Here is a 13,218-nt window from a genome sequence, read left to right as displayed (position 1 = left end):
TTAGCCGTTGCCTTCCTCATCATGGGTTGGTCATCTGGTTAGCCGTTGCCTTCCTCATCATGAGATGGTCATCTGGTTGGCCGTTGCCTTCCTCATCATGGGTTGGTCATCTGGTTAGCCGTTGCCTTCCTCATCATGGGTTGGTCATCTGGTTAGCCGTTGCGTTCCTGATCATGGGTTGGTTATCTGGTTAGGATGTACCGCTCCCCAGTTTGGTCCATCGTGCATGTTTAGCAGGCACACATCATATTCCTTCTGCTGGCAACAAGAAGATACATTTCGGAGCAGAAAATTGTCATGATATGATCCATCTGACAATAATAATTCTTCAGTTGTTATTCCCTTTTCTTGCTCTCTGAGATATAACTTTGATCTCGTCGGGATTATATATATATATATATATATCGGCTCTTTCTGGGAAAATGTCGAAAAATTTTTCTTCTTCTTTCTTGAATCAGACCAAAGTAGCCTTCTTGCCATATGATAGTATTTCGCTTGGGTTTCAATTGGTCCCTCCTTACACAATGCGACGCGATTGCTCTCGGGATCCTTCTAGGCGTATATCACCGTATCCTGCTTATTTTTTTATATTTCAATTAACTCTGGTTCGTCGGCAGGCGAATTATATTATTTGGTTTACAATGACGATCCCTTTTCTTCAAGAATCTAATCTACATTCTTGTATCTTCTTTCAATATATAGCTCGTTTACCGGTTACATCTTCACCCTTGCGATGCAGATTTTTAAGATGAAGTTTTTTAACAATCCCTTCGCTTCTATTTTTTTTAAAACAATTCACTTTGCTCTCTACTGTTCCGTAGTGCCTTCAATATTTGTCCGTTCCCAGACATGCATGGCCTTCTATAATATCGCACTACATATATATTCTTTGTATCTCATAGATCGGATGGGCCATACCTTCATTCGGCGCCATTTTGAAAGCTGTCTACGAGATGTAAACGGGCACTTTTTGTCCCCCGTTACGGACAAAATATATTGGTCACAATATATTTTCTCCTTTCTAACTCGAATCGTAAATGTGAGTTTGCATCTCGTATAGATTTTTGTCATTCCTAGACTGGCTATTCTGTTACCAAATATCAGTAGATTGATATCGATTCTGTCGTTTTTGATACAATTTGTTTTCTTTGCTCATAACTGCTTATATAACAGCGGATTTCTTTCTCATGTCCAGTCAAAATGAAACCTTTTTATAATTTCTCTCAGCGAAATTCATGATGGTACGTTTGTTATTCATTCTTGGACCTGTTGTTTTTCATGTTCAGATCCCACAGTCTCATTTTCTTGGAAGTAAGGCTTGATATTACAGGCATTATGTATGTTTCGATATCTACCGTTCAAGCTTACTATCTCATATGCATTGTTTCCTAGCACACGCTCGACTTTATATGGACCATTGTACATCTTTAGGAACTTTGCACATATTTTAGCTGGTGCATTGGATAACTGAGCAGTTTTAATTAAGACGAGATCGCCTTGTTTAAATGGTACTTGAAATTTCTTGTTTCGTACCCTTCTTAGCCGCTTTTGTGACTGATTCTTTAGCCTTTCTTGGATCATTACTGTTATTTCTTGGACATCTGGCTTCCTTTCCAAGTGCATTGTGAATATACTTTCCCAAGTTCTATGCGGGTGTATATTCTTATGGGCTACGCTGGGAATTTGACCGATTGATTTGTTAACGGTATTATTTAAGCTATTTTCTATGATGTCTAGCATGTCTACCCATTTCCAATGATTTTGGCTGCAGTATATTTTCCCGAATTTGGCAATCTCTTTCATGTATCTTTCTACGGGGTTCGCTGCCGGATGACGCACTGAACATAATGTATGCTTGATACCCTCAGTTTTCATTCGCTCACGGAATATTACAGATGTAAACTGCGTTCCTCTATCAGTGAGTATTCTTTTATAGTCCATCTTCGTAGTAAGCGTCTTTCTGGACGACCGGAGGTGTGGCCTGGCCTCGTGTGCGAGGAACTATGGGAGCGTTCGCGCTGGTGGTGGGGGAAGAACTTGAACCTTTCCTCCAGCTGACACAGTCGAGTTCAGGCAGCGGACGTAGCCCTGGGAACTGACTGAAATAGTGTGGAAAGCTTAGGCGCGATACGTTCCCGGGTCGGGGTGGTCATTATGCAATGGCTCATCGGTGTACATACATCACACTAACTCAAAAGTGTAGGAATTACTTAATATGATAAACTAGTGAAAATAAAATAGTACCGTACATTGTACAAATCGAGTCTCATATTTCGATTGTCTGCCTTAAAACCTTGTCCATTAACTACACAGGCCTTTGAGCACAACATTCTAAAATTTCAGTTCTATTCCAGTACGGAAATACTTCGTAACTTTCGTCGTAAATGTTGGTGACGTCAAGAAATCAGAGGGTCATGCCTAAAAGAATTCATATCGGATGATGCTTTCGACACAACGTGAAATAAATCTCAGTGTATAGTAAAAGTGGAGGTCAATATTTTGGCACTCTGTAGCCTCTAATTTATTCTTATTTATACATTCTTATTATACATTCTTACGAATATGAAATCTGTTATATAAAATTGAAAGGTTTGAACCGTTTGGTAGAAAATCAATTGAACATAAGACAGTAACTTGCAACTGGTAATACTGCGAATAAAGGAAGTTCGTTTGAAACTGTACTGTACTGTATACCAAGGAAAGGCGCATCGGTACGCGCTATCAGTTCATCAATCGCCTAACGAATAGCAGGAAGTTGATTCCACTGACAGCCTGGAGATATAATCTACTTAACGTGATTTCTAGTGAAATACGTATAAAAGAGATTAATTAATGCAAATTTGTCGGGAAAATGCACAGAAGAAGCATTAGTAGAAATACTTCAGCTACTTTCATAATAACATTAACGATGTCTACTTTTCTTGTCCATCAGAAGAAATATAATAATATATAATACTCTTGAATAACCTGCTATTGTTATGACTGAGAGAACAGGTCTCCTACAGCAACAGCAGCAACAAAAACAACAACGAAATGCTCCGGAACAATAGACAATATAAATCTGTCTCAAAAAACAGAGCAAAAATATTATCGGACTTCTTACGTGTTCTATGATCACGTTTGTTTAATATTCGGAGTTCAGGGATCTTATTTACAAATTATTCAGAATAATCTTCACTCTCGTCTGAATCAGTGTCATCTGAAGCTTCACCGAGGTTGATGTCGGACTGGTCTAATTCTAATTCCTTATGCATGGTGTTGTCACGCTCAGTGCCTTTTACGTGGTCGCAACATTTTTTTTCTGTTTGTCTTGTGAATACTGTGCAAGCAATATCCGCAAAGAGCTTCCTTTTTGTCGAGTGTGTCTGCTGTCAAGTCACGAGTGATCTATAAGACAGAGAAATATTTCGTACAGAATAAGCATTTTTATTTATATTGGGAATAGGAGCGCCTCATTTATGAACAGTGAAGGTATTAGAGATGCTATGGCACACATTTTTATGCTAAAAAACGAATTATGCTGTATTACTATTAATTGAGATATATTCTTTTTTTGCTAGGGGCTTTACGTCGCACCGACACAGATAGGTCTTATGGCGACGATGGGATAGGAAAGGCCTAGGAGTTGGAAGGAACCGGCCGTGGCCTTAATTAACGTACAGCCCCAGCATTTGCCTGGTGTTAAAATGGGAAACCACGGAAAACCATCTTCAGGGCTGCCGATAGTGGGATTCGAACCTACTATCTCCCGGATGCAAGCCCACAGCCACGCGCCTCTACGCGCACGGCCAACTCGCCCGGTGAGATATATTCTTATCACGGACCTCTCCTTTGATATCTCCCCAAACCGACTCAGTGTGATTGAGATCTGGATGATATGTTTCATATGTTCACTCATGGTATAAACACTTTCACGTGCCTAGCCTCTCAGTGGTCTCCCAGATTTAGAAGAGGACCTAGAAGCCATGCTCGTCACTTCAGTAATTTCAACTTAGCCCGCACGTAACAACACGCGCCGCTTGAGAGACGTTTTCACTTCAGCGCTAGCCTGGCGACTGGACCTGCTGTAGGAGTGGGGGGACAATAGCTCCCACCACTGCATGCGCAACCATTTCTCGCGCAGGACGCTTTCAACCAAAACGGACTATAGGTTTTCTTATCTCAGGAAATGCTTTATTAACTAGGCCCCGTATAACTTGCTTAGTATTCGCTCTTTGAATAGCTTGCAATGAGATATATTGTGAAAATATGTCAATAACTACCAGTATATATCTCTTTCCTTTCCTTACGATTGGCAATTTTCCGAATATATCTACTGCATATATTTCTTGTGCTTTCGATGGAATGATTGGAATCGGTTTATGCCGCAGACGTAATTATTGTGCTTGACTCGAGGGCATATGTCGCATGTCTTGACTATATTTCTGACAGACTTTCGCAATCCTATCCAAGTGAATTTTTCCATTAATGTACTAATAACCTTGTCTATGCCTGCATGACCTGTCATCTTGTGGGTGTGCCAGATTAGCTCTCTCTGTAATTCCTGTGGTATTATGATTCTTTTCCTGTGGTTAATTTTGTCCACTTTTTCAGCAATATTCCATCCATAATTTCATAATTATTTTTCAACTCTAGTCCGGGTTCCTTATCTGTCAACTTCTCAATTATAAGCTTTAATTTCCTGTCAGATTCCTGGAATTCTCCAAGATTTTCGAGTTTTCTGAGTAATTCTTCATCTTGAGTATCCAACTCAATTTCTAAAACGTGTTCTTTTCGTTCTGGAGGGTTTCGGCTCAACGCATCGGCTAAGATGTTCTGCTTTCCGGTGCAATGTTCAATTTTTAAATCGAACTGTTGCGTGAATAAAATCCAGCAGGTTATTCTTTCGCTGACCATTACCGCTTTCAATCCAAAGGTCAACGCTTTATGGTCTTTTCTTATTGTTACTGGATACCCATAAATGATTCGCCTCCACTGTTGTAATGCGTGGATGATTGCAAGAAGTTCGAGTTCAGTAGTGGTATAGTGCTGCTCATGTTTCTTTAATTTTTTGCTGGTAAATGCCAGATAAGTTCGTTTCTGGTTCTCATCATCTTCTTGACATAAGCATGCCCCTATACCAATGCTCGATGCATCTGCTTGAATTAGAAACTTCCTTTCATAATCTGGGTATCCCAGTTTTATACTCTGTTTCATAAGTTCTTTCATATTGATGAAAGCCTGTTCAGTCTCATCGCTCCATTTCCATTTGTTAATGACCTATAATAGGTTGTGTAATGGTGCAGCCGTCTCCGTATATCCCTCGCAATGATCTGAGAAAAGTCCTGTCATTCCTAAAAACTGCCTTACATGCTTTATTCTTGTCGGCCGCGGAAATTCGCATATAGCCTCTATTTTCACGGGGTTAAGTCTCATCCCCTCGCCATCGATTACATGACCGACAAAAAGTACCTGGCTTTGGCAAAATTTAGACTTTGACATATTTATTTTAAAGTCAGTTCTCTGCAGGTTGCTTAATAATTTCTCTAGGTTGACACAATGTTCTTCAAAAGTGGAACTCCCAAAAACAAGATCGTCGACATATCAATTAACAAAATCTTTTACCTCACTTGTGAGGCGTCTGTCTAACGCCCTTATTAATACGGCAGAACTGTTCTTGAGTCCGAATGGCAACCGACAATAGGCATAAGTCTGATTATTAAACATGAATCCTCTTAATAATCGTGATTTTTCTACGAGGACAATATGGTGAAACGATGCCGTGCAATCCATACTTGTGAAGTACTTCTGGCCTCGAAATTTATTCACAATGTCCTTGATTCTAGGGGCCTGGTTGTACTCAGGTATTAGCTTTTCATTGAACCTACGAGCATCAAGACATATTCTCAGTTTCCCGTTGTTTTTCCTTTCAATTACCAGCGGGTTTACAAATGGGGTGGTTGTTTTAATGGTTAATCCATCGGCTAACATTTCCTCAACGATCTTCTTTACCTCAGCGAAGTGCTTCTCCGGTACGTCATAAACCTTTCCCTTATACGGTGTCCAAACACTGACTATTAATTTATATTTGAAATTGGGTATTTGCCCCGGTTTGTCATCAAAAACTTCAATATATTTATTTATGATTCCGTATAGAGTTCGCTTTTCTTCTGCTGGCACCGCAGCTTGAGCAATAGCCTCCCAGATCTCTGATTTCTCACAATTTTCCTCTTCGATGGCTATGATCTCCTCGATTCTCTTGATCATTTCGGACTTTATTTCTTGGCTAAAATCCTTTTCTTCTGGCACTAGGTTCTCTCTGCTCAATAAATCCACTTCCTTTCATTCGATCTTTAAGTATTCATTCCCTACTAACGTATCCTTAAGTTGGATCGTTTCTACTGTTTTGTTTCCATCATTCTCTATGATTGGGAATCGAACCTCACATCTTTCCATATCAATCGTCATCTGTGAACTTAACATGAAGTCCATTCCGAATATAATGTTATATTTTATTTTCTTCATCGCCATAAACGGGTGCTCGGTTTCATGTCTACCGATCCTTATGTTTAGGTATGCTTGAATCTTGCACTCAACCGACTTGTCTGGCATGATACCTCTGATTTTTACCCCAGATACGGGTATTATCGGTATTTCTATTTTCTTGCACAACTCTTGAAATAACATGTTCGACATCACACTTATACTGGCCCCGGAATCTACTAAACAATATATCCTGACGTCGGCCACTCTCACTACTATCACTGGTAATTTGAATGTTGGTTCTTTGTTGTCGCGTGTATCATCTCGAATCAAATCTTCCGGCTGGATGTCCCAATGATCGATTTGAGCTACTACCCAACTGCGAATTTTGACAATATTTTCCTTTCCCTATTTACACTCTCCTGACCTACTAATCTGCCATCGGCGTTTTTTTCTCTCCGACAACTCGGAGTTGTTCGTACTTCTCTACATATCGGTCTCTTTCCATCTTTCTTTTTCCCTTCTCCGTTTATAACTTTGGAGCTCAAGACTTTCCGCTCCTTCGAGGTCACCATTAATATCCTTGTCTTTAATAGCTTCCCCCAACGGATTCTGTTTCGTCTCTGGTCTCTCAACTCTTGTATGTACCTTCTATTTTCCTCATTCTTGCTATATTCGCTCGGTCCTCGTCTGTCGTTGTACCACCTTTTGTTTCTGTAGTACGGTTGACTCCTATTCATTTTGTAACGGGTGTTATTCCCGTACTGTAGGTTATTTCTATTAACTCTTTGCCCACATCTTCCAGGTTGGATTCCGTTACATTGACAACAATATCTCCTCCGTTCCTTGTCTTGTACTTTAGCACGGTTTTCTGTTCTACCCTCATCAACCTTGTCTTCACTACGGTTCGTGATTTTCAGGGCTAATAGTATTGATCGCCTCGAATTGCCTGAGATTCCTAGGATTCCTTTCTATTGGGCATGTGGATGTTAAATCAATCTGTGTCAATCGCTTTTCCATATCAATGGCAGTTTGTATGTCTGAGGCTGCTAATAATCTCTGTACCTCAAACGGAAACTGCCTTTGGATAGTTTTAATTGCCTCAAGTTCACTCGGCGCGGAATCTAGGTCCTGAAATCGATGAAATTGTAGGAAAAATAGTCGCTGTACCGCGTTTGCCCTGAAGACGAGAATTTCCTAGAATACAGCTCTAGTCTCAACTGCTGCTGAATTTCCGGGTCCCAAAATTTTCTCAAAAAAGCAACTTTGAACTCTTCGTAATTATGAAAGCTATACTTGAAAGCGTGAAACCATATATTCGGATTCCCATCCAGATGTTTTTCGATTATGCGCAGCTTTTTCTCTTCTTGAATTCTTCTCTCTCTAAAATACTCTTCGATATCTCTGAGGAATAGTTTCGGGGAAGTCTTCGCTGAACCGTCAAAATGTTTCGGGCGGTCATCATAATTCTTAATGATATTGATTATCGGGGCACCATCACTCTGATTGCTTCCATTTATTATCTCAATATCTCGCCTACTCGGGTCGATTATTCTTGAAGGTGTATTTTCTCTTTCAATTATTTGTACTTCAATTGCTCTTTGCGTTTCGCTCGAGTTTGAAATCACAGATTTCGCAGACTGACTCTCCGCCTTCATCTCCTGCATTTCCTTTCTAATCTGCTTCATCTCCTCTTCGGTCTTCTCCATCTTCCGTTCTGAATCAACCTTATTGCTTTCAATTTTCTCCTTTAATTCATTTATTTTGTCAGCTACTTGGCCTGTAGCTTGAGTAAATTTCTCCTCTAAGTCTTGTTGTCTTATGTGTAGTCCTTCCATGCCACTTGTTAGTTCGTTTATCTCTTCATCCCTTAATTTTCTGATGATTTCCTGGCTCTCTGTTACCTTGTCATTTATCTTGTTTATTTCTTCCCATTTTTTCTCATTACTCCCTCTCATTTCCTCCAAATTAGCAGTCAACTTAACAAATTCTTCATCCATCTGCGTCGTAATGATACTTCGACTTTCTGTCACTTCTCCTCTCATCCTATTTATTTCCTCTCGCATCTCTTTATTTTTATTCTCCATGGTTTCGGTCAACTCATCCCGCATATTCTGAATTTCATTCCTGACTCCGGAAATTTCTTCTCTCACTTCTTCCTGTTTCCCTTTTAACTCCTCTCATATTTCTTCCATGCATCTCTGGAATGTTGCTTCCCGTTCCTGCTCTTTCTCCTCTTGCTTTCTTCTTTCCTCTGCTTGCTTCTGTTGCCATTCTTCTTGTTTTGGTTCCTTTTCTGCTCGTCTTCTATCCTTCGCTTCTTTCTCTTTCTTCTCCTTCTCTTCCTGCCTCATCTTCTCATCTTCACGTTCTTGTTTCTACTTATTTCTTTCTTCTTCCTGCCTCTTCTCCTTCTCTTCCTGTTCTTGTTTCTCCTTCTTTCTTTCTTCTTCCCGCCTCTTCCTCTCATCTTCACGTTATTGTTTCTCCTTCTTTCTTTCTTCTTCCTGCCTCTTATCGTTCTCTTCCTTTTCTTGTTTCTCCTTCTTTCTTTCCTCTTCTTGCCTCTTGCCTCTTCTCCTCTTCCTGCCTTTTTACAAATTCGATGATACACAGCGGAACACCTCCTTGTTTTTCTTATATTTTCTTCATTTCTTCTTCTTGCTCCCTTCTAGCCTGTACTCTTCCTTGTGTTGTCATATTTTCGTCAAATACAATTCTATTCGGTGTAATCTCTCTAGATTCCTAACAGATTCTCTATTTTTCCTAGCAATTCTCTAAATTCACAAGATATCAGCATATAATATCGCACAATCAACAATTCCTTAATCTACTAAATTTAAAACAGTCCAATGCTTCAACCTTATACACTAGTTACAAGTTTCTTCTTTGCAATAAATTATAATATAGATGGACCTACATGGAGATTAGCACCATCCCACCAGACAGACCATGAACAACTAGACCATGTGTTCAGATTTATTATCTTGATTTCATTTCGGAACTAGTTCCAAGAAAAGGAATTAAATTCCCGCTATGCGGCATCTAATATCAATTTAAATATTCATCAACTTTCACAATACTCAAAATCAACTCAGTGTCAGTTAAAATAAACTTAAAAATCAACCTAACTTACATTAATATTCTAAGAAGAAAGAAATCATCTGATAAATAACAATTATTCCTCAACATCATCCATTTCTTCGGATAAAATTATATTTTCATGCATATTTCATCTTCCTTTTCTAATTCCCATCATGCGTCCTGTCATTACTACATTCCTGGGAATCCTTTTCCACAAAAGACTTCTTCATTAAAACTTCCCTTAATCAGAGAAGTTTCAACTTAAACTGCAAAATCAATTGCTCATATCTACAGTTTGCTATTGCATTACGTTCCCACGGTGTCTTCCTCTTCTCGCCCCAAGTTGGAGCGCAAACTCTATCTGTGCCACCATGTACGAAAAGGGTAAGGAGATAATTTCCCAGCGGCTCAATTTCTTCCCAGGGTAACCATTTCTCAAGTAAAATCTGAAGATTTTACATTAGGTCGCTTAACGTGAATTCGAAGAGAATGATGGTTCACTGAGGACGTAATACCAAATAATTAATTCACCTGAGTAATGTACCGACGATGTAAGTCCTTGATAAATTCAAATCAGGCATCAACTCAGTCAATTACTTTCTTGGCTTACCAACTTGCTTATCAACTACGTAAAAGGGAAAGAATGCATCACACTAAAATTCTAGAAAACATAATAATAATATTTATTTGAATAAAACATTGCCCTAGGAAAAAGTAATGTGATTTAGGGTAGTATTTGCTTTGTTACCATGTACAGATAATAACTCCGAGTAACCAGTGGCTGGTGAAAAGAAAAATAAATGCAATGTTAAGCTATTTACACCAATTCCGAAATGAAGTAAAAAATGGATATTACTATTTACAATTGATCACTGGACATCCACAGTCTTCATTGAAAACAAGTCATTAAGTTGATGCAAATATCGTTATAATATATATAGATTGCTGATTATCATAAAAATCAGGCTAATTAGATCTGAATAAAATGTATAGTTTAGCAGAATAAAACGTAAAATAAACAAATAGATCTGAGTTTGAATATGAACATAAATATAAATCTGCTCATAAATCTGAACATAAGTTTGAACATAAATTTGAACATAAATCTGAACTAATTTAATTTGGCTATCTTCTATGATGCGCTTCGGTAACGACTTACGGGCTAAGGCATATTTGCCTAATGCCTGTTAAATCTGGCTCCTAGCCTATCATTTCCCTATGCATTATTCTCTTAAAGAATGTAAATTCAAATAAACTCAGTGTCAGAATTAATGAGTTATCTATCTAGCTTTCCACATAATTTTTGATTCACATACACATCTATTTCAGGCTCTATGTGCTCTCCCTTTGTCATATTCCATAACATCTCTCATCTTCGCAAGTTACTCAATTCATTTGGGCAGTCAGAATGTAAATACTACGCATTTATGCTCGGAAATATATTACCTCATTTATAAATATCATATATGCATTTGGCCATGAGCACCGTTATAAAATACAACACAATATTCTCGTACTTGAAATACAGCATCTACTATTGTCATATAATCCCATCAAAATCTCAATTATACTTCAATGTATATCGCTCATACCTTAGTTTAAGTCATTCCCGCGGTGTGCTCAGTTTGACGTACATGTATCATTTCACACAAATACTTACCTCTTATAAATGTGACATGGCATTTCCTTAGATGCAGGCAATCCTTCCCCTCTCTGTAACACATAAATAAACATCCGCATTTCATTATACATTGACTTATTTCGCCGAGTTACCAATACTGTAACATGATTTCAACATTCAATTAACAACTTCATTATCATAACCTCCACTACAACATGTCGCGATTAATCTTATATTACCATGCCAAATATGTCACAATTGCCTTTCTTGTAAACACATCTCAATAACGTTATATATCATAACCGCAAATTGAGTTCAGTACTCTTATGTCGCGGAGAAAAGAGTACATAATTCTACACATTCATCTCAGACGCGCGGACCAAACATGACGTAAACATTTAGTATAAGCAATACGAGATTTATCAACATTCCACAATGTGTCAAATCATTGCTATCGGCATTTGTAAAAGACACCTCCTTCAAATTCCCGTAACTCATTAGTTATTCTGATCAAAAATGCGGTGACGTGTATGTAATGTACTAGAATCTTATTCTACACTGCTTGATCGTATTACTATAGACTTAAATATCTCACACTTCACTTCCATTATTCACTTGCACTCTTAATTAAATGGTTTTTATGACCAACTTATCAGTACATGCCAAAATTAAATGTATACGCAAATCAAAAACTACGTAATTAAAAATGTAAACACTTAGCTCGCTTGTCGTTACATTTGGTCCACTTGTTCCGCCACCACTCGGATGTCGTTAGCTCTGCGGTCAGGATGTGGGTTAGTCATCTGGTTGGCCGTTGCCTTCCTCATCATGGGTTAATCATCTGGTTAGCCGTTGCCTTCCTCATCGTGGGTTGGTCATCTGGTTGGCCGTTGCCTTCCTCATCATGGGTGGTCATATGGTTGGCCGTTGCTTTCCTCATTGTGGGTTGGTCATCTGGTTGACCGTTGCCTTCCTCATCATGGGTTGGTCATCTGGTTGACCGTTGCCTTCCTCATCATGGGTTGGTCATCTGGTTAGGATGTACCGCTCCCCAGTTTGGTCCATCGTGCATATTTAGCAGGCACACATCGTATTACTTCTGCTGGCAACAAAAATATACATTTCGGAGCAGAACATTGCTTTGATATGATCCATCTGACAATAATAATCCTTCAGGTGTTATTCCTTTTTCTTGCACTCTTAGATATAACTTTGATCTCGTCGGGATTAAGTTCTCCGTATATATCTATATCGGCTCTTTCTGGGAAAATCTTGAAAAGTTATTCTTCTTCTTTCTTGAATTAGACCAAGGTAGTCTTCCTGCCGTATGAAAGTATTTCTCTTGGGTTTCAATTGCTCCCTCCTTACAGAATGCGACGCGATTGCTCTCAGGATACTTCTAGGCGCATATCACCGTATCTTGCTTACTTTTTTATATTTCCATTAACTCTGGTTCGTCGGCCGGTGAATTATATTATTTGTTTTACAACGACTATCCCTTCTTTCTAAGAATCTCCTCTAAATTCTTGTATCTTCTTTCAATATATAGCTCGTTTACCGGTTACGTCTTCACTCTTGCGATGCAGATTTTTAAGATGAAGTTTTTTAACAATCCCTCCGCTTCTATTTTTTTGTACAAGAATTGACTTGACTCTCTACTCTCCCGTAGTGCCTCACGTATCTCACACTTCACTTTCATTATTCACTTTATTCACTCGATGATGATGATGCTTGTTGTCTAAAGGGGCGTAACATCTTGGTCATCGGTCTCATTGCTCAGGTAGCAACACTTCATACTTACCGTCACAGCAGTAGTGATTCTTACTTGTCAATGTTTAAAAGTTAAAGTTCAAATTATCTTCGATAAAAATGTGTTGTGTTGCTGTCATGGCAAATACGACACCGCCTAAAGGATTATTCATACATATATACATACGTACACACATACATAAGTACATACATACATATATACATACATACATACATACATACATACATACATTATCATTATAGACTGTTATGCCTTTCAGCGTTCACTCTGCAAACCTCTG

At 38.7% G+C, this 13,218-nt stretch overlaps 1 protein-coding gene across 8 annotated transcripts in view; it reads right to left on the bottom strand.

Annotated features, from left to right (window-relative positions):
• Window positions 1–13,218, bottom strand: part of LOC136866606 (oocyte zinc finger protein XlCOF6-like) — a 214,414-nt gene that overhangs the window by 107,629 nt on the left and 93,567 nt on the right. The window contains exon 1 of one of the 8 annotated variants that reach the window (XM_068226556.1): window positions 11,207–11,247. The exons of the other annotated variants lie outside the window; for them this stretch is intronic. The gene's annotated coding sequence lies outside the window, so the exon portion shown is untranslated. Of the gene's footprint in view, window positions 1–11,206; window positions 11,248–13,218 lie in introns of those variants that run through there. 8 annotated transcript variants of the gene reach the window in all.

The sequence above is a fragment of the Anabrus simplex genome, chromosome 3 (genome assembly GCF_040414725.1).
Source record: "Anabrus simplex isolate iqAnaSimp1 chromosome 3, ASM4041472v1, whole genome shotgun sequence".
Taxonomy (NCBI): domain Eukaryota; kingdom Metazoa; phylum Arthropoda; class Insecta; order Orthoptera; family Tettigoniidae; genus Anabrus; species Anabrus simplex.
Note: the sequence above shows the minus strand (reverse complement) of the source record. Positions and strands in the feature narration are given on the sequence as shown.